General features: G+C 39.6%; 1 long non-coding RNA gene and 1 other non-coding gene across 4 annotated transcripts in view; one reads left to right on the top strand and one right to left on the bottom strand.

Moving 5' to 3' along the window:
- Positions 1 to 25885, top strand: part of LOC129149118 (uncharacterized) — a 171599-nt gene extending 145714 nt beyond the window's left edge. For 2 of the 3 annotated variants that reach the window (XR_008556070.1, XR_008556071.1), the window contains 2 exons: positions 16878 to 16940; positions 25671 to 25885. This is a non-coding gene — a long non-coding RNA (uncharacterized LOC129149118). Of the gene's footprint in view, positions 1 to 16877; positions 16941 to 20199; positions 20876 to 25670 lie in introns of those variants that run through there. The other variant, XR_008556072.1, reaches the window with a different exon arrangement.
- LOC114230685 (U6 spliceosomal RNA) lies at positions 16627 to 16730 on the bottom strand. The gene has a single exon (XR_003616652.2). It is a non-coding gene; the product is annotated as a U6 spliceosomal RNA (small nuclear RNA).
- Positions 25886 to 27595: the final 1710 nt, after the last annotated feature.

Genomic DNA, 27595 nt, shown 5'->3' with positions numbered 1-27595 from the left:
CTTGCTGTATATTTCCCTTTTACTAGTATATAGGACAAAATTAGTTGCAGTGGTTTGGTGATGATCATGTAGCATCTATCCTGTTACCTCCATTGAAAAATTGTTCTTAATATATGTCAGTGTGATTAACTTTGTCTAAGTTTAGCCTCAAATAGTGTAGATAATACTGTGTAAAAATTGGACTCATGTTTGATAGGTAGCTCATTTTATTCAAAGAACAATGCTGTGAAAGTGCTTTGTAAATTGCAAAGTTTTACAACTAGAAGGTTGTAAAGGAATTTTCTGGCATGGTCCTATTCTGTCTTTGATGCTGAACCCATGTTTAAATTAATAATGGCTTTAAAATGTTTTATGGGTAAATCACTGGCCTGACATAGTTGATTATGCTGAAGAAACATTTTAAGATGCTAATTTCATTGATTTTATTATCTTGTGCATTATCACAAGATACTGAGGTATAATAAATGTATTGGTTGGCAAGTTTGGTTTCCTTAGTTGTAAAACATTAAAAAATGTGAAGTGATGCCGAAACCGGTTTGGCTCAGTGGATAGAGCGTCAGCCTGCGGACTGAAGGGTCCCAGGTTCGATTCTGGTCAAGGGCGCGTACCTTGGTTGTGGGCACATCCCCAGTGGGGGGCGTGCAGGAGGCAGCATCAAAGACAGGAGGCAGCTGATCGATGTTTCTCTCTCATCGGTGTTTCTAACTCTCTATCTCTCTCCCTTCCTCTCTGTAAAAAATCAATAAAATATATTTTAAAAAAAACATGTAGTGAATTGCAATTTAGAGTGGCTAATTTCCAAAGGTGTTTGATGTTGTAAATGTTTCATTAAATATTTTTCTTTAAATTTTTATCTTCCCAGATAACCCACTTGTTGAGGTTAAAACACCAAATTGCCAGTAGAAATTAATATGCATATATATATATATTTAATGATTTTAGTAAACTATCTTATAATAATTTTATATTTATAAAAAACTTATAAAGATGTGAATATGCATTTTAAATTGTCCTAAGTGATAGTTCTTTATTTAGTATTTCTATTAGTGTTTACTATTTTTAATAAAAATACCTTTACTTCCGATTTTTGTTCAGTGGAAAAGATTTTTGCTTTAGAGTATTATTATGTTTAAATGAAAGTATGCTAGTTTAGTTGTTCTTTTCCCTTAAATGTCCATTTTCCTGCACTGTAAAAATGGCTATCAACTATATGGAGAGCTTTGAAACAAATGTGTATATATATATATGATTTGTGTTTTACACTTATGAGCATGAATAATCTATTGAATCAGGACCCTGGGGATCATTCAGTTATAGAATCAGAAATCTGCCTGGAGAAATGCTCACAATTTTATATTTTTATAAAATAAAGTAGTTTAAAATAGCATGTGCCAAATTTTCATTCCCCTCTCTTCTCCTCTTTTATATTGTAGTTGTATAGTAACATGAGAGAGTATTTTGTAAGGACAGAGAGATCCCACATTTTGAATTTAAGATGCTTTCAACTGTAAGATATACCATTAATTTATGTATCATTAAGAGAAAAGACCACAGCCTTTTAAAGTATGATAAGATGTCACTGATAATAAGATACATCCTGATTTCATCATTTCCGAATTTTCCATTTTCCTCTTTACTAAATGATTATTCACTCTCCTAGGTTGTTGCCTAAAAAAACATTTCTCAACCCTGATTCTTCCCCAAACTACTAGTACATTTCTTTTTTCCCTAAGATTACCACTCATTTCTTCTTTCCCAGCATTGCCTGACTCCCAGATACTTCTTCACCTCAGTTACTTATTAATCAACTAGAGGCCCGGTGCACGAAATTCGTGCACTGGGGGGGGGGTCCCCTCAGCCCAGCCTGCCCCCTCTCACAGTCTGGCAGCCCTCAGGGGATGTCCTACTGACAGTGGGGAGTGGGCCTAAGCCACAGTCTGGCCTCCCTCTGTGGAGGTGACCAGGCTGATCAGGGGAAGGCGCCACCCCCATTACCCTGCTGCTGGCTGCCGCAGCCGCCAAGGTGTTTTCATCAACACAGACTCCAGTCCCTTCACCACGAAAAAAAATGACAACTTTCTTTAGGCATTTTCAAGATGTCTCTTTCATAGGATATGACATTTCTTTCTTTTATCCTCACTTGAGTATATGTTTCCATTGATTTTTAGAGAGCGGGGAAGAGAGAGGGAAAGACAGAGAAACATCAGTGTGAGAGGGACACTTTGATTGGTTGCCTCCTACATGAGCCCTGACCTGGGCCCCGGCCAGGGAGGAGCCTGTAACCTAGGTACATGCCCTTGATCAGAATCGAACCCAGACCCTGCGGTCGGCAGGCCGAGGCTCTATCCACTGAGCCAAACCGGCTAGGGCAGGATATGACATTCCTTAGCCCCTCCAGCAGCGGACCTTCGTTTTTTCCTCTGGGGGTGAGGTGGAAAAACCCTAGATCACCTTCTTATTACTCAAGTTACCAAGAACACTGTGAGTGGCGTACCGGGAGCTTAGCCAATGAGCGGTCAGAGAAGGTGTTTCCTGTGCAGCTCACGTGCAGAGGCGGGACTGCTGGCGCTCCGAGGCTGGCGGGCTCCCCGTCTCCGCTCCGGGCCTGCGCCATCTGTGGCTGGCCTCACCTCGCACACAGTCCCCTCCCACCCACCTGCGCATGCAGTCTCCTCCTGAGCGGTCGTGATGTTATGGTATCCTGGACAATTTGCATATTACCTCTTTTTATATATATATATATATATATATGTATATATATATTTAGATAGATAGATATAGATAGATAGATTTTTTTTTGCATAAGACTTATGCCTCTGCCATTTTGCTGAAACTGCTCTCTGAGGTCCCCAGTAGCTTTCTAATTTTAGTTCACTTGTTAAACCTCTTATTGCTCTTATATTTGGTTCTCCCAGCTCTCTCCAGCCTCTCTCTTGAGCACTGCAGTTTTTGTCTCTGTGCCAATTTTATAATCCCGTGATGCAGATTTTCTTCCTATTTCATCTACGGTATTATTAAAAGAATATTAAAACATGAAAGAAACGCTCCATAAATGTATCATCCAGTATATTATTAATTATTTCCATTGTTTTGCATATTCTCATCCTTGGCTTGACCACATGCAAGCCCTTCCTTCCTTCCTTCCTTCCTTCCTTCCTTCCTTCCTTCCTTCCTTCCTTCCTTCCTTCCTTTCTGTCTTTCTTTTACCTAGTTGTAATCTTGGTAGGCATATTATTTTATTTTTTACCTTCACATGATAACAATTATTTTCCCATGGTCCATATGGCCTTTATTATTGTCACATTAAGGGGCAATAAATTATAGATTATAGTGTTGATACACTATAATTTTCTATATAATATTTCAGTTGTTGGAAAGTTGACTTGTTTCCAGATTCTTTGTCTTTTTTGTTTAAAAATAACATTCTAACAGAGTATATTTTCATTCATACAACCTTTTGCTTCTGTTGCATTTTTTACATAAAATCCATTTCTGGGAGTGCCATAGATTACAAGGCTTTTGAACATTTTGTTAGACATCACCTACTTTTAAAGATGTGATCCCAGTTTATAGAGCCACAGCCAGTTTTAATTTCAGGCTTACCAGTGTCAAATGCACAAAAATTATTTTACTAATGTAATAAGTGTACAAAATGTTACTTTTATCAATTTGAAGTTCTAAAATGATGACTACTTCATTTTTGTTCTAATATTTATTTCTGATTATTAATGAGGGTGAACATTTCCATTCTGTTTAATATTGAATTAATAGTTCCTTATGGATTCTATGTTCTATATCCTATTTATCTAATAATCTAATACAAAAGTCTTAACAAGGAAACCTGTGTAGGTGTAGAATTGCTAAATTGACTTTTTTTAAGCCAAATGTACAGAGGTAGTCCTGCTTATTCACAGACTGGTGGCTTTTGCCACTATGATGCTTTAAATTCTTGTAAATCTTCTCGTGTTAAATGGACTTTTCCCTCTTCTTGTTACATAGAAATTTGGAGGAAAACCTGCTAACTTTTTCCCTTTGTTAACTGGCCAGTTTTCTTATTATGGTAGTGTAAGTGGTTCTCTTATATGCAATAATTTGAGGAATATGTTGCTGAATTGTGCTTAATATTTTTTTCTTCCTTTGCTTTTTACTTTAAAATGCTTTTAACATATAGGATAAAATTTAAGTAACTTAAATATTACATGATAATTCCGGTCAATTAAAAAGAGGCTTTCAAATACTTGGTATATATAACATTTATGTTGACAGGAATTAGAGAGACATCTTTCTGAATTGACCTTAACCAATTGACGTGGAGTAGTTTCATGGGTAGTTTAGACGTGAATTTTTCTGTTTATTTAACAACTAGAGGCCTGGTGCACGAAATTCGTGCACGGGGGTGGTGGTGGTGGTGTCCCTCAGCCCAGCCTTCACCCTCTCCAATCTGGGATCCCTCTCACAATCCAGGACTGCTGGCTCCCAACTGCTCGCCTGCCTGCGTTCCTGATTGCCCCTAACCGCTTCTCCCTGCCAGCTTGATCACCCTCTAACCACTCCCCTGCCAGCCTGATTGATGCCTAACTGCTCCCCTGACAGCCTGTTTGGCCCTAACTGCCCTCCCCTGCAGGCCTGGTCCCCCGCAACTGCTCTCCCCTGCAGGCCTGGATCCCCCACAACTGCCCTTCCCTGCAGGCCCGGTCGTCCCCAACTTCCCTCCTCTACTGGCCTGGTCACCCCTAACTGCCCTTCCCTGCAGGCTTGATCACTCCCAACTGCCCTCCCTTGCAGGCCTGGTCCCTCCCAACTTCCCTCCCCTGCTGGCCTGATTGCCCACAACTGCCCTCCCTTGCAGGCCTGATCCCTCCCAACTGCCCTCCCCCCCACTGGCCATCTTCTGGCAGCCATCTTGTGTGTTGGAGTGATGGTCAATTTGCATATTACTCTTTTATTAGATAGGACTAGGGGCCCGGTGCACAAAATTTGTGCACTGGGAAGGGGGAGGTCCCCCAGCCCAGCCTGCCCCCTCTCACAGACTGGGAGCCCCCAGGGGATTGTCCTACTGACGGCTTAGGCTTGCTCCCTGGCCTCCATCTGTGGGAGGCGACTGGGCTCATTAGGGGAAGGCGCCAGCCCTATCACCCGCTGCTGCAGCCACTGCCAGCCACTGCAGCCACCAAGGTGTTTTCATCAACATGGACTCCAGTCCCTTCACCATGAAAAAAATGACAACTTTCTTTAGGCATTTTTAAGATGTGTCTTTCATAGGATATGACATTTCTTTCTTTCTTTTTTTTAATCCTCACCTGAGGATATGTTTCCATTGATTGTTAGAGAGTGTGGAAGAGAGAGAGAGGGAGAGACAGAGAGAAACATCAGTGAGAGAGGGACACTTTGATTGGTTGCCTCCTACATGAGCCCTGACCTGGGCTCTGGCCAGGGAGGAGCCTGTAACCTAGGTACATGCCCTTGATCAGAATCGAACCCGGACCCTGTGGTCAGCAGACCAAGGCTCTATCCACTGAGCCAAACCAGCTAGGGCAGGATGTGACATTTCTTAGCCCCTCCAGCAGTGGACCTTCGTTTTTTTCTCCAGGAGTGTGGTGGACAAACCCTAGATCACCTTCTTGGATTCTTATTACCCAAGTTACCAAGAACACTGCAAGTGGTGGTATACAGGGAGCTTAGCCAATGAGCGGTCAGAAAAGGTGTTTATGCTCGAACTGGTTTGGCTCAGTGGATAGAGCGTCGGCCTGCAGACTGAAGGTCCCAGGTTTGATTCCTGTTAAGGGCATGTACCTTGGTTGGGGCCACATTCCCAGTGGGGAGTGTGCAGGAGGCAGCTGATTGATGTTTCTCTCTCATCCATGTTTCTGACAGTCTATCCCTCTCCCCTCTTCTCTGTAAAAAATCAATAAAATATATTTTTAAAAGAAAAGAAAAGGTGTTTCCTCTGCAGCCCATGTGCAGAGGATCCCTTGTGTTGTGTCCCCTGGGTTAGGGGTGTGATGGCGCATGATGCCTTTTCCCCCAGGTGAATGGAATTAAATTAAGGCATTTCTTTCCTTGTTTGACTTTAAATATGAAAACCTTTAAAACTCATAGTGCGATTCCTATTTTGCCTAGTGTATCAGTCCAGGTTCTCTAGAGAAACAGAACCAGTAGAAATATATAAGCTGATGCTCAAGTCTTGAATGAGAATTTCTTCTTCTTTAGGGAACCTAGTCTTTGATTTTAAGGCCTTCATCTGATTGGATGAGGCCCACCCAAATCATTGAGGGTAATACTAAAATGTCAAATGATTATAGCTATTTTTACAGCAACACCTAGATTAGTATTTGATTAAATAACTGAGTACTATAGCCTAGCCAAGTTAATACATAAACTAACCATCACACCTACTGTTTAGGCTTAACCAGTGTAGAAAGACACTATCTGATTGGTTAACTATTATAGCAATAAATTTTAGGCTGTAGATACTGATGTCATCAAACATCCCATTGAATATTCATGCCTCAAGTTCTTAACAACAATGTTGTTTTTAATTGATAGTAGAGTATATATGGTGATGGTGAGGTTTGTGCATGTTTATCCAACTTGTCTGAGAAGTATGTTCTCCCCATTTTGAGTAAATATGACAGTTATGATTTGAGCCTGTTTCCTACATGCTTATTTTTAGTGAAAAGATCTGTATGTTGGCTAGAATTCAAAAAATTTGTAAAGAACCTGGTTATTTAGAATTCAGGCCAAGTGCACAGTTGTTACTGTATAGAGAAAAGCAAACACTGCCTTCTGATTATTCAGTGTGCTCTGAAAAAAAAAAAAGGAATGGAGAATTTGTGTAGCAAAATTATGGCTTAATAAATTCAATAACTGTTAGACTGATGCACTTATTACATACCATCAAGAATGAAAACTAATGGTTCCCCTGACATATCTCTAGTGTATTCCATTACAGTTCATTTCTTCTGTTAACCTGTGTAATTGCTTCTTATATAAGTAAAGATTGTCACCTCTGCTTAAAGTATAACTCTGTTCTATGGACCACAGAACTGCTCTTTTTAAACTAGTGCTGTTAGAAAGCAAACAAAATGAATTAGAGCTGAATCAGCTAGAAATGTCACTTGATGTCTTTATGTAATTTCCCATCTGTTGTAAAGATTTTGTACATACTCCCACCATATAAAATATGGACCACGATCTAAATTCTGAACACTATTCTATAACATTTAAAATAAAGAAAAATAGATTGTTCCTTTGCTGCCAAATGTAAATACGTAGCTTAAGCTTTTCCCAGTTGTTAAAATTTGCTAATCTTATTATATGTTGTGAGGAACCTATTGCTTTGAGGGTGGTTGGTAGGCTCCTGAGTGCTTTTCATTCTGACTTTGGCCGGGTCAGTTAGCAATGGTGACACCACTGCTGATCACTATCAGAGGGCCATACAACTGTGAGCAGTGTTTTGTTTTTAATCCAGTTGTACTGATTTGAAAAGTTATTTATTTTTTTGGTAGAAATTTACATATATAAATAAATATAAAAAACATATATTTTGTTAATCCTCACCAAATGATGTTTTTTCCCATTGCTTCTTCCAAGAGAGGGGAAGGGAGGGGAGAAGAGAGGGATGGGTGAAGGGGGCGGAGAAAGAGAGAGGGCTGAGAAACAGAAACATTAATGTGAGAGACACATCGGCTGGTTGCCTCCCACATGTGCCCCAACCTGGGGTGGGGAGTGAACCCTGCAACCCAGGTACATGCCCTTGACTGGGAATCAAACCTGCAACCCATCTGTGCATGGAACTCAACATTCTAACCACTGAGCACACTGGCCAGAGCTAAAATATGTATTTTTTAAATGAATCCCCAACACAATTGGTATGAACCTAAGAGAAGCAATCACACCCGTGGTGGTTGCTGACTGACAAAATAACAGACTTTTTTCTTTCCTCCTTTGCTCTTTATTTCACTCATGATATAAGCTCATAGTTACAGAATGTGAATCCATATAATGTGATGCCCATGATCTTGTTGTTTCTGGAATTTTCATATTTTCTGCCTCTCCTAATATATGTGGGCCCAACCCTGGAAATTTTAAAATATATATATTTTTTATTGATTTTTCACAGAGAGGAAGAGAGAGGGATAGAGAGCTAGAAACATCGATGAGAGAGAAACATCGACCAGCTGCCTCCTGCACAACCCCCACCGGGGATGTGCCCGCAACCAATGTACATTCCCTTGACCGGAATCGAACCTGGGACCCCTGAGTCTGCAGACCGACGCTCTATCCACTGAGCCAAACCGGTTTCGACAACCCTGGAAATTTAATGGCTTCCTATGATCCCTGGAAAGTTACAATTAAATTTTAGACACAGCATAGCAGGGGTGGGGAACCTTTTTTCTGCCAAGGACCATTTGGATATTTAGAACATCATTCCCGGGCCATACAAAATTATCAGCTTTAAAACTAGCCTGCTATATTTGGTCAGACATTTAATTAACTCACCCCCAATGCCCTGCAGACCAAATGATTTCCGGGCCTTATACGGCCCTTGGGCCCGATGTTCCCCACCACTGGTCTGGAGGGACAAGATGACAAGATGTAGACATGGTTTAAAATATGCAGGCCTAGAAAGGCAAGACTAATTTTATCTGTCAGGGTTGCTTTCTCATTTGAAAAGTTAAAACTTCCTACCCTCTTACGTGTTAGATTGGACGAAATTGTGGTATTGAAAATAAATCCCTTCAACAGCCTTTGAAGAACGTAGTCCGCTTTTAAAATGTCTTTATTTTTGTCCAAAAGGCAAGCCCAGTGACCTTCCAAATTGTGTTTCTAAGCTGTTTTTCTTACCCTCTTTTCTGTATAGAATATTCAGCTGCGTATGTTGAAATGTAGGGGCTTATTTCCACCAGTCTCTTCGCCCACCATCTGTTACTTTCCTCTCTCCCTGAGGGTCGCATTCTGCTCCTGACACTCCTGTGTGTTCCATCTGATCATAACTCTTCTCCAAAGTCCCACCTGGAACTCAGAGCAGAGGTTGAGCTGCAATGCAGACATCACCTTCAGCAAAGGGAGGCTTCCTGGCTCTGCTTTGGGAGGACACAGGGCTTGCTGGTGCATCTGTGTTTGATGTCCAGGGAGAGTGAGCTATGAGAAAGCAGCCACTTATAGAATTGGCCCATATTCTTTGTTTGTTAAAAAATTTAAAATGTCTTACTTTTTATTCAAGCATAACACACATAAAGACAAGTGAATCATAAGTGAATGCTTTGATGAATTTTCTCATATTGAGCATAGTCATGAAACCACCACTCAAATCAGAGAATCCAGTATCACTAGCCCACCAAAATTCCCCCTTCCACCTCCTCCTGGTCTCTACCACCCCCCTGCACTCAGAGGTAACTTTATCTCATGAACTTGTTGTCTCTGGAATTTTTGTAAAAAAATAGTTTTACCTACTTTTGAACTTTACTAAGATGGCATCATATTTTCTCAGATGTCTGGCTTTTTTTGTTTCAGCATTATGTTTGTGAAATTCATTTGTGTTGTTGCATTCTTTATAGTTCATTCATATTCATTACTGTGTAGCACTCAGACTACAGCCTGGGCTGGCTGCCTGTTTTTGTAAATAAGGTTTGATTGGAACACAGACCCACCCATTCATTTCCATGTGGTCTGGGGCTGTTTTCCCACTCCAAAGGCAGAGGCCAGTAGTTGCAACAGGGCACAGAAACCTTATGGCCTGCAAAGCCCAAAATACTTATTATCTGGCCCTTTTCAGAAAACACTGACTGACCCCTGCTGTATAGTATTCAGTTGTATGAATGCTCCACAGTGTATTTGTTACTGGGTTTTGTCTTCTTTGAATGTTATTGTATGTGTGTTTGGGACGATGTGTCTGTATGTGCATTCCTGGTAGGCATTTCCCTAGCAGTGGAATTGCTGGGTCACAGTGTATATCTATGCTCCGCCTCATTAGCTATTGAGGAACAGTTGTCTAGTCCTCACTCCCACCAGCAGTGCATGAGAGCTGAATTGCTCCAGGTCCTAAGACCTGTGTCCTCAGATTTTCATTTTTAGTCATTTTGATCAGTATATAATTTTATGTCACTGTGGTTTTAATGTGTATTTTCTTGGTAATGATTGAGATTGAGCACCTTTCCTATGCTTATTGTCACTTGGATATCTTGTTTGGGTGGCCTGTCTTTTTCTTATTGTTTTATGTGAATTCTTTATGTATTCTATTGGAGTCCTTTGGAGGATATATATATTGAAAACATCTTCTTTCATGCTGATTTCTATGCATCTAAGTCCTGCTTATTTTTTAAGGTATTTTTTATTTTATCTTTCTGAACCTGTAGGGCAGTGGTCTGCAAACTCATTAGTCAGCAGAGCCAAATATCAACAGTACAACGATTGAAATTTCTTTTGAGAGCCAAATTTTTTAAACTTAAACTATATAGGTAGGTACATTGTTATTAACTTAATTAGAGTACTCCTAAGCTGGCCTTTGCTAAAAACTCAAGGGGCCAAAGAGCCGCATGTGGCTCGCGAGCCGCAGTTTGCTGACCACTGCTGTAGGGGATCAGGATATGTACCCCACAATATGCCAATGGTGACATATTTTGAACTGAAGGAAATTGAGAAATAGCAGACACAGGAAGACATGTCTTCCCCCTATCTGCCTGAAAGCAGGGCATAAGTTTCCATTTTTAAAGGTGCACCCATCTTCCAAACCAGAAAGAGGAAAAAGATTTTTATCACCAGAAATTGAGTCTGCATAACAGATCTTACTAACCAACTCTTACCTACCATACATTTCTTAGTCATATTCCTACAGTTTATCATCTGTGGGAATCCAAACCTTTTCCTTTGTCTAGTCACTTCTCTAAAATGTATCGCCCTTTGTTAAAATGGTATATAAGTCCCATAACTTCCACTTTGAGATTTTACTTCTTTTCTGTGATATACCCCTGCATATAAAAATATTAACATCAATAAAGAAATATATGCCTTTCCTCCAATTGATTTCTTTTTATCAGTTTAATATGCATGTGCCCAGGAACTGAACATGAGAGGGTAGAGGAAGTTTTTTCTCTCCTGCAAACACGGAGACAAGTGAAACTAGACATGGTATTATTTGTAGAGACAGGGACAGTAGCTGTCCTTGGCCTTGTCAAGGCACACTAGCCCCAGGAAACACCACAGCATCAATCAATTTCTATGCATCTAAGTCCTGCTTAATTAAGAGTGTGATTTGCTATATTGTTATTTGTCCTGGACTCTTTTGTCTTTCACTTATGAATATTAAAAGCCATTCTAGGGTCTTAGAGTCCTCAATTCTATGGGTGTGTTTTTTTAGCATTCCATATACACGCTGAATATTCTAAGATTTTATTAGGAGGCAGTGTGAAATATTTGAACCAGAAATGTGTATTATTTTGAGAACTATTATTGCTTAAGATCCCTGAGTTTAGAATTTGAAGCTGATTTACTTAATTTTAAGTTGCATCAAATGGAATAGAGCAGATGTGTGTTGTAATGTATGATTTTTTTTAGTTCAATTTAGTAATTCTGCTTTTGTTTCAATTTAATAAATAGCATTGCAGAGCAATATTATTTGATTAAAATGTATTTTGTGTGTTTGTTTTGGTCGTCTGCAGATGATTTGAACTTGAAAATATTTAGAGATACTAATATTACAGACATTTTCTCTTAATTTAAGTGCAGCTGCATACTTTATTTTTTCTTTATTGATTAAGGTGTTACATATGTATCCTTATCCCACCATTATCCCCCCCCCCATGCCCTTACCCCCCTGGTGTCTGTGTCCATTGGTTAGGCTTATATGCATGCATACAAGTCCTTTGGTTGATGTCTCCCCCTTACCCCTCCCCTCCCCTACCTTCCCTTTGAGGTTTGACGGTCTGATCTAGTCTTCTCTGTCTCTGAATCTGTTTTTGTTCATCAGTTTATGTTGTTCATTATATTAGACAAATGAGTGAGGTCATGTGATTGATACTTACCTTTCTCTGACTGGCTTATTTCACTTAGCATAATGCTCTCCTGTTCCATCCATGCTTTTGCAAATGTTAAGAATTCCTTTTTTTTTTTTTTTACCACAGCGTAGTATTCCATTGTGTAGATTTATCACAGTTTTTTAAATCCACTCATCTGCTGATGGGCACTTAGGCTGTTTCCAAATCTTAGCTATGGTAAGTTGTGCTGCTGTGAACATAGGGGTGTATATATCCTTTCTGATTGGTGTTTCTAGTTTCTTGGGATATATATTCCTAGAAGTGGGATCACTGGGTCAAATGGGAGCTCCATTTTTGTTTTTTGAGGAAACTCCATACTGTTCTCCACAGTGGCTGCACCAGTCTGCATTCCCATCAGCAGTGCACAAGGGTTCCCTTTTCTCCACAACCTCGCCAGCACTTGTCATTTGTTGATTTGTTGATGATAGCCATTCTGACAGGTTTGAGATGGTATCGCATTGTCATTTTGATTTGCATCTCTTGGATAATTAGTGACTATGAGCATGTTTTCATATGTCTCTTGGCTTTCTTAATGTCCTCTTTCACAAAATATCTATTTAGGTACATTGCCCATTTTGATTGGGTTGTTTATCTTCCTTTTGTTAAGTTGTATGAATTCCCTGTAAATGTTGGAGATTAAATTCTTATAGGAGATAACATTGGCAAATATGTTCTCCCGTGCAGTGGGCTTTCTTGTTGTTTTGTTGATGGTTTCTTTTGCTGTACAGAAGCTTTTTATTTAGATGTTGTTCCATTTGTTTATTTTCTCTTTAGTTTCCATTGCCCTAGGAGCTGTATTGGTGAAGATATTGCTTCGGCATATGTCAGAGATTTTGCTGCCTGTGGATTCCTCTAATATTTTTATGGTTTCTCGTCTAATGTTTAAGTCCTTTATCCATTTTGACTTTATTTTTGTGTATGGTGTAAGTTGGTGGTCTGATTTCATTTTTTTGCATGTATCTGTCTAATTTTCCCAACCCCACTTATTGAAGACACTGTCTTGACTCCATTGTATGTTCTTGCCTCCTTTGTCAAATATTAATTGAGCATAGTGGTTTGGGTCGATTTCTGGGTTCTCTATTGTATGTCATTGGTCTATATGTCTGTTCTTGTGCCAGTACCAGGCAGTTTTGAGAACAGTAGCTTTGTAATACAACTTGATATCTGGTATTGAGATCCCTCCTACTTTGTTCTTCTTTCTCAGGATTGCTGCAGCTATTGGGGGTCTTTTTTTATTCCATATGAATTTTTGGAAAGTTCGTTCTAGGTCTGTGAACTATGCTGTTGTTAATTTAATGGGGCGTGCATTGAATCTAAGATTGCTTTGGGTAGTATGGACATTTTAATGATTCTACCAATCCATGAACACGGTATGTTCTTCCATCTGTTTATGTCTTCCTCTGTCTCTTTTTTCAGTGTCCTATAGTTTTTTGCATATAGTTCTTTTACCTCCTTAGTTAAGTTTATTCCTACGTATATTAATTTTTTTGGTGCAATGGTAAATGGGATTTTTAAAAAAATCTCTCTGTAAGTTCACTATTGGTATATAAAAATGCCATAGATTTCTTGGTGTTAATTTTGTATGCTGCTACATTGCCAAATTAATTTATTAAGTCTGATAATTTTTTGATGGGATCTTTAGGGTTTTCTATGTACAATGTCATGTCATCTGCGAATAATGACAATATTATGTCTTCTTTTCCAATTTGGATACCTTTTATTTCTTCTTCTTGTCTAATTGCTATGGCTAGTACTTCATATATATGTTGAACAGGAGTGGAGAAACTGGACATCCCTGTCTCGTTCCTGTTCTTAGGTAAAATGGTTTTAGTTTTTGCCCATTGAGTATAATGTTGGCTGTAGGTTTGTCATAACAGGCTTTTATTATGTTGAGGTATGATCTCTCTATTCCCATTTTGCTGAGGGTTTTTTTTTTTTCAAGAAAGGGTGTTGGATTTTGTCAAATGCTTTTTATGCATCATTTGTTATGACTATGTGATTTTTATCTCTCAATTTGTTTATGTGATGTATCACATTTATTGCTTTGCACCATCCTTGCATCCCCAGGATAAATCCTACTTGGTCATGGTGTATGATCTTTCTGATGTAATGCTGGATCCGATTTGCTAGAATTTTGTTGAGGATTTTGGCCTCTATGTTCATGAGGGATATTGGCCTGTAATTCTCTTTCATTGTGTTGTCTTTATCTGGTTTTGGCATTAAGGTAATGCTAGCTTCATAGAATGAGCTTGGAAGTGTTTCTTCCTCTTGAATTTTTTGGAATAGTCTGAGGAGGATAGGTTTTAGTTCTTCTTTGAATGTTTGGTAAAACTCCCCTGTGAAGCCATCTGATCCCAGGCTTTTGTTTGCTGGAAGCTTTTTGATGACTGCTTCTATTTCCTCCATAGTTATCGGCCTATTGAGATTTTTAGATTTTTCCTGATTGAGTTTTGGAAGGTTGTATTTTTCTAGGAATATGTTCATTTCCTCTAGGTTGTCTAGATTGTTGTAATAGAGTTGTTCATAGTATTTTTTAACAATCCTTTGTATTTCTGTGGGGTCTGTTGTTATTTCACCTCTTTCATTTCTGATTTTGTTTATTTGGGTCCTCTCTCTTTGCTTCTTTGTGAGCCTGGCTAGAGGTTCATCAATTTTGTTTATCCTTTCAAAGAACCAGCTCTTTGTTTCATTGATCTTTTGTATTGTTTTTGTTTGTTGTTTTGGTCACTATGTCATTATTTCTGCTCTGATATTTATTATCTCCTTCCTTCTGCTCACTCTGGGCTTTTCTTGTTGTTCTCTTTCTAATTCTTTAAGTTGTAGAGTTAGATGATTTATTACCATTTTTCTTGTGTTTTTTTTTTTTTTTTTTGAGGTAGTTCCCTCTCAGGACTGCTTTCACTGTGTCCCATAGATTTTGGATTGTTGTGTTTTCATTGTCATTTATTTCCAGGATGTTTTTAATTTCTTCTTTGATCTCTGTGGTAACCCAGTCATTGTTTGATAGTATGCTATTCAGCTTCCAAGTGTTTGAATTGTTTTTATTATAGTTTATTTCTAATATGCCATTGTGGTCTGAGAAGATACTTGATATGATTTCAATCTTCTTGAATTTGGAGAGACTTTGCCTGTGACCCAATATGTGGTCTGTCTTGAAAATGTCCCATGTGCACTTGAAAAGAACATATATTCAGTGGCTTTGGGGTGAAATGTTCTGAAGATGTTAATTAAGTCCATCTGATCTAGTGAATCATTTAGGATTGCTGTTTCTTTGCAGGTTTTTTGTCTAGAGGATTTATCCAGTGATGTCAGTGGGGTATTAATGTCCCCTACTATGATTATATTGTTGTCGATCTCTCCCTTGATATCTTCTAGGAGTTTTTATTATGTATTTGGGTGCTCCTGCATTGGGTGCATAAATGTTTACCAGGGTTATATCCTCTTATTGTATCGATCCCTTTAGTATTATGAAGTGGCCTTTCTTATCTCTTGTTATGGCCTTCACTTTGAGGTCTATTTTGTCAGATATAAGTATTACTACCCCAGCTTTTTAAAATTTTATTTCCATTTGCCTGAAAGATATTTTTCCATCCCTTCACTTTCAGTCTGTGTGAGTCCCTTTTTCTGAGGTGGGTCTCTTGTAGACAGCATATATATGGGTCATGTTTTTTTTTTATCCATTCTGCCATTTGATGCCTTTTGATTGGAGCATTTAGTCTGTTTACATTTAAAGTTATTATTGATAGGTACTTGTTTGTAGCCATTTTTATTTTTTGTACCTGTGTTCCTTCTTCCCTTTTTACTTCTTCTTTTTTCACCTGTCCCTTTAGCATTTCTTGCATTGCTGGCTTGGTAGTGATAAACTACCTGAGCCTTTTTTTGTCTGTGAAGCTCCTTATTTCCCCTTCAATTTTGAATGATAGCCTTGATGGATAGAGTATTCTTGGATCAGTCCCTTGCTTTGCATCACTTTGTAAATTTTCTTCCATTCCTTTCTGGCCTGATGTGTTTCTGTTGAGAAATCATTTGATAATCTAATGGGAGATCTCTTGTACATAACTTTCTGTCTCTCTCTTGCAGCCTTTAAGATTCTCTCCTTGTCCTGAATGTTTGCCATTGTAATTACGAAGTGTCTTGGTGGGTTCATCTTGTTTGGGACTCCCTGTGCTTGTGTGATTTTTTTTTTTTCTTCCCCACATCAGGGAGGTTTTTGGACATTATTTCTTTAAGTAGGTTTTCTAACCCTTGTTCCTTTTTCTGTCATTCTGGCACCCCTATTATTCATATGTTGCTTTGTTTCATGTTGTCCCAAAGCTCCCTTAGGCTCTCCTCCTGTCTTTTAATTTTTTTTCTCCAATTGCAGTTCAGTTTGTGTGTGTTTTGCTCCCCTGTCTTCTAATTTGCTCAGTCGGTCCTCCACTTCTCCTAGTCTACTGTTGAAACTTTCCATGGTATTTTTTATTGCAGCTATATCATTCTTTATTTCTTCTTGATTCTTATATAAGTTGATTTTTTTCATCCATTCAGTTTATGTACTGTATGACCCTTATTCTGAATTCTTTTTCTGACATATTGCATGCTTCCGTTTCACAAAAATATGGAATGCTGCACAAATTTGCGTGTCATTCTTGCGCAGGGGCCATGCTAATCTCTGTATTGTTCCAATTTTAGTATATGTGCTGCCAAAGCAAGCACAGCAGCTGCATACTTTAAAAAGGCTGGTTTGCTTTCAGAAAAAACGATAAAAAGTTTTTTATGCAACTGTTTTATTTTAGTGAAATTTCTTTTGTACTTAACTTTTAAATTTTATACCATTTTAACTTTTTGTTTCTCTTTTTTCAGGTTATACATTATTTCTGTGGATGCTAATTGTCTATGTTTCTGTAGCCATGGCACAAGACTATAGTAAGTACTAGACCATTCTTCCTATGATGTACCTACTTTAAATGTGTTGACTTTGTCTTCAAATTTCTCATTGGAACAGTGGAAATATAGAAGCCAAGTTTTTAAAATCTACTTTTCTCAAAGGGGTCAGTTCATTTCATCTGCTTCTTGAGTCTTCAGCCATATTTATAACTACATATCATGACAGTCTTACCTAGGTTATTTTGTAAGTATTAGCATATTGGGGCTGGAGCCATGTCATGTATCCTACTGATCCCCCTGTCATGAGCTGAGCAACTGACTGCAGCTCTAGGGTAGGCCCAGGGATTAGGGGCAACCCTATCTTTGCTTTGTCCATGATGACTCATCGTGGATAAAACATCAACTAGTGTTGGGCATTACCTGGCCAGAAGGATGGTTTCAGGAATGGCTCGGTAATCCCATTCTAGTGTATGAGACTCCAAGGTAGGCTTGCCAGGAACTTCTGGCAGAAGTTTTCTGATAAACAGAGTACAGGGAGAGCCTGCCTCTTTCTTCTTCTGGGTGTTGTTTTGTGCCAGTGTGAGGTCTGGTGTGTCTGCAGCCTGAGCAAGAAGCCACACAGGGTGGAGGACAGAGAAGCCAGTCCTGGAGCCCGTCTCTCCACCAGAAGTCCAAGCTGTTGAGTCAATACATTTCCTTTCTGTTTAAGCCAGTTTGAATTGGGAGCCAAATATCCCAAGTGATTCACTTAATCTCCATTTATTTTTAGTAATCCATTAGTTTCTCCCTGGGGAATGTGGGAGTAATTACAAAGAGAGGCAAAATGGTACCATTAAGTTACACTGGCCGAGTGTGCTGGTGTGTTGGTGGCACCCTCTTCACACTTAACAGTTAACAGGTAGTGATTTCGTATTCAAAGACAGGAAGATAAAATATATCACTTTTAGATTCCCCCCTCCTCCTGAAGGTCTTGCCTTTTAATCAACCCAATTTGTTTACCAATTCTTTGAAGCAGTTAAAACCCAGGGTAAGCCTCCAAACCGCAGTGCCATTTCTCTGCCTCTGAGGAACCACTATCCTGGTTTTGGTCTTTATTCTCCTTGGGCATGTGTTTGTCCTTTTACCACACATGTGTAGTGTGTTTTTTTTTGCATGCTTTTTAACTTCGGGCAATGTAGATACTATGTCTATTTGTTGTTCAGAATCTCGATTTAGAATAAATCCAGGATCAGGGAAAGAGGCTGTAAATTAGTTCTCAAATGCTTCTCTAAAGATTGATTACTAGGCATCCTAGTGATCTGAACTTTTAAGTGGTTGATGAATTTAATCAACATGCTGACAGCCTTTTAACTTACGCCGTAGTCTGGTGACCTTCTGAGTGTCCTTTCTGTACCTGGTTCTGCATTCCCGTGCATTTGGTACGTGCAGGACACTTTCAGACCAGCTGTGTCATCAGTGAGCTTTTCAGAATGTGTTCATTCCTTTTTTATTTAAATAGCTCTACTCATCCTATGGTCAGTGTGCTTGCTTTTGGGATACCTAGGTAAATCTGTGCATTTTTCTGTACTCTGACAGTTAGCTGTCACACTTACAGAACTTACTTCTGTGTTTTCTAAGTTTGTCAGTTTGTCCCTTGTGCTGCTAGCAGCAGTTATAAAAGAGGCATCCACTCCAATGAATAGACTGTGCACCTGGAAACATATACTGTGAGGGAGGAAAAATATCATTTTTCTTCTACCCCTCTACGCTCTTCTGGCTAGACTAATGATCAAATTCCCAAAGCGAACAGAGTCCAGCCAGCCAAGTTTCCTGGCTGGCTCGCCAAAACCCTTTTAAGTTCTTCTAGCTGGACTAATTAATTAACATGGACAAATTAATAGGAGAAACTGACCAAATTTATTACATGTGCACCTACAGCGGTTCCATATGAATATGAGATCTGAGGACAGATCAGGCAGTTAAGGCTTATAAGCCACCTTGGGGGATGGGGGATGGAGGATGGGGGATAGGGAGTGGGGTTGTGGTTTAGGACTTCAAAGGGCAGGAAGGTAATTCACATGGAGATAGAAAAGCAAATATTTGATAAGTAAATGTTTGCTGGACCATCCTTAACAGGACACAGAGGACTTTGATCAAGAGGGCCTGGCTAGGTTCCTCCCTATTACACCCTACTGATGTTAACTGCAATTATCTGTGATGACATTTCCCTTCCTTTAGGTCCTCTGTCTAAATTTTTTTAGGCAGTTAGGGGGAAGGTTAAAGGTTTCTTCTGAGTCTTCTGTTTCTTAAAAAAATAACCAGCTTCAAATAATCAGTATTCCAAAAGGCATGTTTTGGGGTGGCAAACTATGCTTTCCCCAGTCTCTCAGGCCCTTGCGAACCTCAGAAGTGACGGAGGTTCTCAGTATCTCAGTCCCTTGCAAACCTCAGAAATCTTTGCTGTGCTGTTATTTCCATTTGGGCCCCAATGTGAGCCTGGGAGATAATTTTTATCATTCTTGTCTGAAATGTATCTTAGGTCATTTAACTTCTGAATTCAGATCTCTTTCTCTCTCTCTCTCTCTCCCCCCCTCTCTTTCTGTTGGAGGAATCTTATTACCCCTTGTTCTTGTTTGGAATGTTGTTGTTGGAGCTAGAAACTGAATAGTCCTTTCCATTTAGAGATCATTAATTCTTTCGGTTGGGGAACAGAATTACTGATAAAGTGCCAGAGAAAGATCAATGACAATCAAGAGAGGATTTCTTTCCTTTTTACTTTCAGGGTTATCTTTGCTTAAATGTTTCCCGTGTGAACAAAAAGTAAGCGCAAAAGAGTTTTACCCCTTAATTCAGCTATATTGTATCTATATTACAAGAAGGAAAACAGTAACATCTTTTGTTGAAATTTAGGTTTTTGTGCTTGTGCATGCTTGTTGTTTTTTTTTGGTTGTTGTTAAAAGAATGTGTTCTTCTTTTAATTTTGTTTAAATGTCACTATCTTTAGTTTTTTTCCCTTCAATGTGGACCCAGGACCTTAAATTAAAATGTTGCCACTGTTAGAAGATTAAAGCCATCCAGTTGAAACACCTAATCAATGAGGCCCCTATGAAAAGAGCTACTAAGTCTCTCCCCTTAGGATATGGTCAGTTTTCAAGATAGTATGTCATTTTGTACATCAGGCCAAATACAGACACAAGAAATGCAAGATATCCTGTAATATGTCTTATATCCGTTTTCTTGTTTTAAAAACTTTAGTGTTATGGGTACTTTTAAAGGGAAAAAGCCTATTGAAAATTTTCTTTTAAAAACTTTAATTCAGGGCCCTGACCGGGTAGCTCAGTTGGTTAGACTATTGTCCGTCCGTATGTGCCAAGGTTTCGGGTTTGCTCTCCATGGGGAACATGCAAGAAACAACTAATGAATGCATAAAGAAGTGGGACAACAAGTTGCTGTTTCTTCCTCCCTCCCTCTGTAAAAAAAAAAAATAAAAAAAAAAAATCAATTTTTTGTTTCTTGTGGAATGACGTCTTCTTACTTATTTTCTGCATAAAGGGATTCGTAGACTTGGCTTGTTTTTATACCTCAAAATGAAACGGTGCCTTTGTGGGGGATGGCCCACTGGGCTGAGGGGACGTGCAGACAGTGACTCAGATCTGTAATTAGGTCCTGCTCTCCAAACCCTTGTTGACTTGAAAGTGCTGGCCATAGACCATTTAGTCTGGGAAAGCTATCCATGAATCATCTAAATTGGCACAAATTATCTGGAATGCTATTAAACGCTTTCTCCTCTCTATTCTCATTGAGGGAATTAGAAAGGGAGACTTGTTCTTTGAGTTTCAAAGTATCCTGGAGGGTGAAGATACACCCGTGAAAGCACATGCCTTCCCTAGATAGAGTGCAAAGCAGAATATCTGATGTTGGTAAAGCAGTTCCGATTTTGTGGGTCTGTATTACAACATTCCTCCACGCTTTATATCCTTTCCTTTGTGAAGAAGGTGGTAACTGTTGCCTGTCTCCTAGCTCCAGTTCACCCCCCCCCACACACACACACCCCATTCTCTCAGAAAGGGAAACCTAGGGGCTGCTTGCCCCCTGGAGCCTCAGCTTAACCCCCACAGCACATTGGAGGTAGGAGGGAATTCTAGAAGTTTATATTGTATCTGTTTTGCTTACTCTAACTTGTCCTATTCATCATTATCTCTCACAGTTAGGATGGAATTTTGATATGCTTTTTTTCCCTTTCTCAAAATGATGGGTCAACAGATGTATCGAACGACCTGTTAGGCACCTGGCAATGAAGCGGGTGGAAGTCAGTTTTTGTCTTCACTAAATAGTAACTTGACTTTGTTTCCATTTATTTTATAACAAAACTTTAAAATAATCATATTCATTCTAAAGTGGAGGACATTTATAAGTCATTTAGGAATAAAGACTATTTTTAGATAGAAAGTGAACCTTTTAATTAGTTTTTTTTTTTTTCCTTTTTGTTTTCTCTGATGGTGCATTAAGGGTCCTGCCCAGTACTTTACTGTCTTACTATGTTTGCTCTAAAGAGAGAGAGAACAAAAACAACAACAAGCAGATTTATCCAATTTGTAAGAAACACACCAGCTTTTCAGCTTGTAATGTGAGTTGACTTTTTAATCCGTGGGTAACTGTTTCTCTTCATATTGGAGTATGTGTGAGTGGGCATGGCAGAGGAATGCCTCTTTTGGTGGGAAGAAGGAAGCCATAGCTGGCTGTGTAACTTTGTGTTTTGCGTCTGTGGGTAGATGTGCGTGAGCCTGTGAATGAGGTTGTCTTCATCCGTGGCAGTGCTGTGTGTTACACGTTATCATGTTCACTTTGGAGCTGTAAAGAATCAGGTGTTCAGATTATAACATTGTTAGCAGATCTGCTGAGTTCAGTTGAAAGATTTTAGAGTGAGTTTCTAAGAAACTAACTGGTGAAGTATTTCATATCAATGACTACGCTTGATAAAATTCTTTTATTACATAGTTAAGCTCTTTTTCCTTGATATAAATTATCAAGACCTTCATATTATCGATTTAGGCTGTGATTATAAAAGCTGCTATTCACTAAGAACTGTGATCCTGTTTGTCTAAGGACTTGTTTAGTTTCCAATTATCCTTTTCACTTTGTCTCTCTTTGCAATTAGGAGCCCAGAGACCATGCTTTAGTACCAAATACAAATCGCCCAACCTTATTATCCTTAGCTTGCATATTGTATAAATAATTAGGTCATTAGCCAACACCTAAACAGAGGAGTGTGAAAGGTTTTACCTTTAGTGGGAGTTTCACATCACTTTAGGGCTTCTGGATTACTGTGTGAGTTATTTCTCCCAGGGCAGCCAGTGTCTGTTGCTAATGGGTGCGGTGATTGTGAGACAGCAGTCAGGAATTCTGACCTTCCAACAAGGTGAAGCATATCTAAGAGTTTCACCTTTGATGGCATGGCATCCCCTCAGTATCAGATGTCTTCTACCTCTGGAAATGAAATCTCAGTTTCTGAGTGAATGCTAATCTCTGATGAGAGCTTTCCACCCTTACTTGTTTATTTTTTAAATTCTTGTCAAATCAATAAAATACCATTAGTCTGGTCTGTAGGGTTAGGTGCTCCCTCTGTAATCTGAAGTGCTCTGATAAAACAGTGTGTGAAGCTTGCTGTCTCTATTGCTGTCTGAATAGCTGGCCCCATCTCTAAAATTTGGTATCTGTATTGTATAATTGCATAGTGGCCTTGTTTTAAAGATGGAAACGCCAGTATATATCCATTCACTCTGCAAGAGTAAAGAGCTAGTTGGTTTTAAAGATTCAGGCCAAGGTCCAGCAATCATTGTTGCTATGATTTGATCCTTTAATTGTATTTCACTCAGCGTTTGGAGTAACATCCACTCAGTTGTATTTGCTTGAAGCATCAAGAAAATCTCAGTTAACACTTTCTTCCAGAAAAATCTATAATAATAAAAGCATAATATGCTAATTAGACCAGACGTCCTTCCTGAGGAAGCCAGGGCTGCGAGAGAAGCCCGGGTCCCGTGTGCTGGAGGGAAGCCGGTGCCGGCAGCCGGTGGGGAGGGAAGGAAGGCCTACTCTTGCACGAATTTTGTGCATCGGGCCTCAGGTAACATCTATAAAAATGATACATACTTGTGAAAATGTAGAAAAGCAGATAAGTATAAAGATGAAAATAAAAACGACCTGCAATTTTACCATCCAGAGTAGCTATTATTAACATTGGCTGATAATGTGTTCTCACAGAACACAGAGCATTTCATTCAGAAACACCTCACACCAACTATCCATAAAGGACTGACTGAAGGTGATGGACCCCAGAAACTCTCACCTATTTATATGGTGTGCGTTAAAGTTAATATCTTCTAAATTACAAGTATTTCTTTCTATAGGTTGTGACATCTCATCATAGGATAAGGAGAGAGCCTCTTTAAAGAGAAGCTGGCCTCTGGCCTATTCCATTTCCGTTAGCTTTGTTTCCAATGATTTTTTTCCCCATTTGTTAATTATCATTTTTTAAAATTAAATTTATTGGGGTGACATTGATCGACATGATTATACAGGTTTCAGATGTGGGTTTCTATGTTACAAGATCTGTATATTACACCGTGTTCCCACCATCCAAATTCGAATCTTCTCCCGTCACCATGTATTAGGATCCCTTTCACCCCCCACCCCCTTCCCTCTGGCAGTCACCACACTGCTGTTTGTGTCTGAGTTTTATATCCCACATATGAGTAAAATCATATGGTTCTTAGCTTTTTCTGACTGACTTATTTTACTTCGCATAATGTTCTCAAGGTTCATCCATGTTGTTGTAAATGGCATTATTTCTTCCTTTCTTATGGCTGAGTAGTATTCTGTTGTGTATATGTACCACATCTTCTTTATCTGTGGTCGCAGGACACTTCGGTTGTTTCCTTGTCTTGGCCACTGTGAATAATGAACATAGGGGTGCATATATCTTTGTGAATACATGATTTAGAGTTTTTCCAATGATTTCAAGGAGAGATTTTCTTGTGAAGAGTGTGTTTCTCTATGAGGGCGTGAGTTTTTCAAGTGAAAAAGTCATGCAAAATAAGCTGCTACATAGAAGGAGTAGAAGAGTAATATACTTTTAAGAGAAATGTCTTCCGTTCCCCTGAGAGAAATATAGGAAAGTCAAGTGACCAAAGACTGCACATGGTAGTTCTCAAGTGGTAATTGTAGGACAGTCCCTTCTGGATGAATTTTTTGGACGTGGTGTATCTGTCCTCAGCCACATTCTTTCTCGTGTGCTTCTTCTCTCTGCTCGGTCCCCTGTGCTGGAACAGCTCCATGTAACTGGACAGCGCAACCCTGCAAAACAGCTTACGGAATCCTGCCCTACCTCAGCATCTCTGATTATCCACTCCATGCTTCCATTTACAATAACTTGGGTGATTGTCTGGTTTTCAGATCATCGCACCACAAAGACGCAAACAACAGACTTCACCCTGGACCTGAAGGCATTTGCCCTTTGTGGTGTTTGGATAGTTTCTGAGCATTTGTTTGTGGGCTTCCTTCCCTGAGGCTCAAAATAACATGATGTGCCACAGCCCGTAGGCCTACTGGGGCTGCTTCTGAGTGTGTTCTTAAGAGAGGCTTTCTCCCTGCCACCAGCTGGCCAGGAATGACCCCACAGCTCCCCGTCCTGAGGCCATTGTGGTGTAAACAGAGCAGGATGAGAGCTTTGTCTTCTGTCCTCTCCTCCAAGTACAGTGTCCAAGTTGAGTTGAGGGAAGTCTGCATTTTGTGGAATCATTCCGTTTTGGCGCCTGGAATTCTTTGGGAAACTCCACCCCTGGAAGAAAGTGAGGATTTAGAAAAGAATGTGTTTCAGCAGCTGTTAATGTTAGCGAGAGCACAGCACTGTCTGAAGATTCTTGGACTCTACAGCAGCTCTCCGGATTTCACTTTTGCCACTGCAGTCTCTTCCACTGAGAGGCCAATTGGAATGATATTAGGCAAATATTTCCAAGTGTTAGATTATTTCATGTGTGTATTGTTGTATTGAGTTCACTCAAATGTTGAGTAATTGGTATCATGATATGTTTTTAGTTGTAACCATCAAATTGAGATTTTAGTATTTAAATGGTTAAAGAGAACACATTTTAATTTGTTTACAAATTTTTGTCACTAATAGTAATCCTATTTTTCCTGTGGGTTTTGTTTTGTTTTGTTTGTTTCTTTTACTAATAGGACATTTAGATTTTGCATAATCATGTTCAATAGTTCTTAACTGCTGTCATTTCATCCCCAGTGCTGGGTTGTGTATTAGTTGGTTTCCTTGCACAGCACTCCGATTTATTATAGGGACCTATTCTCAGCCAGAGATAAAGAACCCTCTCTATTTGTTTATTTGCTACTTGGACTCTTAGGAAGTTACTGTACTCTCTCTCTCAGTGGTTACTGATTCTGTGAAATTTGCTACTCAGATGAAAAGACAGTTTTTTTTGTTTGTTTGTTTTAGAAAATTTGTCACCTAAAAAGTAAAACACCAAAGAAAAATTGCTAATTCCATCATTACTCCTTTACCTGTTTCGTTGTTGTTGACTTGAGTCATATCAGATAGTTACCATTTTCTGACCAAGGTCTGAGGACAGCTTTTGAGCAACAGCTAACTTTTCAGTTTTTGGTGTTTTCTGTTGTTTTGTTTTGTTTTTTTCAATAGTAGATGCTCAGTTAATAGAAAGTTGGACTGACTTGCTGACTTGTTAACCCTAACCCTAATCTTGGTTTCTTTCCTTAAAATAGCTGCTGTGATTTTCTCCTAGATGAATGCCTCCTTTATTAATTCTGTGAAGCGTCTATGAAATAAATTGAATAGTTTTAAAAAAGCGAACCTTCTTTCCTCTCGTTATATACCAGGATCTCTTTTTCTCTAGAAGAGTGCGAAGTGTGAGAAGTTATTTTTCTTTATTTCAAAACAAGAGGGTACACTGTTGTCTAGTTCCCAGAGAGGTGATATCCAACCATACTTACATTCGATATTTCCGGTACATCAGTCCTCCACAAATTGGTTGAAATAAAATGTTACCCTAAAACTTTGTCAGTCTTTGAGATTCTTGGGAGTCCCCCAGAGGTGGTCTGAAACCACAGCTCAAATCCACGCTGCCTTAGAGCTCATCCTCTCACCTGGGACACGAGGCTGCCATCCTTGGCGAGGAAGACACTGATCTGTCACGTCTGGCAGAATGGGATCTGGGCACTTGAGCATTTCTCTTCGGCCTTCTCTGGTTTGCTACTTCTGATCTATCTGTCCTCATTGCCAGGTCTCTAAACGTCATTGTCTGGTCCACTTTCTTCCTATTGTTATAAAGTAGAGGCAGAGACATGGAGCTTTTTGGAGTTTGTATCTGTTTTCTGGATACAAAAGGGCAAAGTAGGCCTAATCCTATACATTTCAATGCTTGGAAAACAAACAAAAACAAAAGAACAAAGAAAGAAAAGCCGAGGTCTGGTTTCTTAAGTAGTTGCAGTCTTTCTTCTCAGACCACTTTTATGGGACATGTTTGTGGTGTCATAGCTTCTTAGTTACTCTTTCTCAGCTCAAGAGAAGACACACATTTTGATTTTGTTAGTTTTGTCCTCCAAGGACAGAGGGGCTACTTTGTTTTTCCTGTGACCTTTGTAAGGCTCTATGGCTTGTCTGGTGCTGGGATGCTCCTGTGGCCCATTTTCCCAAATGAGATAAGGAATACAGAAATGCCCTCTGATAAACTGTAAAGTGTCAGAAATGGGGGAGGGGGGGTATTGTTATTACATTTGACAGTCCTGTTTCCAGGGAAAAGCTTTTTTATTTATTTATTTATTTATTTTTTTTATTAGGCCACTTTTACTTGCTGGGACCTTTTGCAAAACAAAGCACTTTGCACGTGGAACAAATTTAGCCTATATTGCATTAAAGTGAGTTGGTATTTCATAATGATTACAGCTAGAGGAGGCACGGCCCTCTGTGTACGGCACTGAGTTTCTATTGGCAAAGACCATGAAGTTTCCTGGCCACGAGAAAAATAACCGGCTTCTGTAATTATTATTTCAGAGTCTCAATCTCACTTTTTATTCAGCGAGAGGACCTTTATCTGACGGCTAGACCTGTACCTTTGTTAAGCCTTTGTATAGATTGCTGCTTTTTTGGGTGGTTTAACTCTTTGCCCTCAGGCTTTTCAGTTTGTACAAATCGATGCAAGAGACTGCGCTCACGGAGAGATGTGTGTGCCCTGGACTACAGACGGCGTAGCTCGCAAGAAGAATTAAGAAGCGGGGAAAGACATTTCCTTCCCCTTGCTCCTGGAGTGATTAGAAAGCGGAACTGTTGTTTAAGTCCCCAAGCCCCCGTGGGTAAACAGATGCCGCTCCTGCTGCAGATGTGATCCTGGCGGGTGCCTCGTTCAGTGGGACGATGCCAGGGCACATTTGGAAGCCGGCCTAGCACTGCTTCTGCACGGGCAGCAGCACCTCATCCCAGATGCTGTTTGCATATCATGGTAAACCCGTGCTGACTCTGATGCAGGGCTCTGAACAGACAGTGTCATGGAGATGCGACCTTCCTTGGAGCTGCCCGGTAGTTTACATCGACAAGCCTCTTGGAGTTGTTTCAGAACACTAATCGCTTGCTGTCAGCAGCTTGTTCCGCTCAGGGAAGAGCTGGGCTGATTACTGCCTGTTTTGTAAGACGC

This window comes from Eptesicus fuscus, chromosome 5 (genome assembly GCF_027574615.1).
Source record: "Eptesicus fuscus isolate TK198812 chromosome 5, DD_ASM_mEF_20220401, whole genome shotgun sequence".
NCBI classification, from domain to species: Eukaryota; Metazoa; Chordata; class Mammalia; order Chiroptera; family Vespertilionidae; genus Eptesicus; species Eptesicus fuscus.
This window is presented reverse-complemented; position numbering and strand designations above follow the sequence as displayed.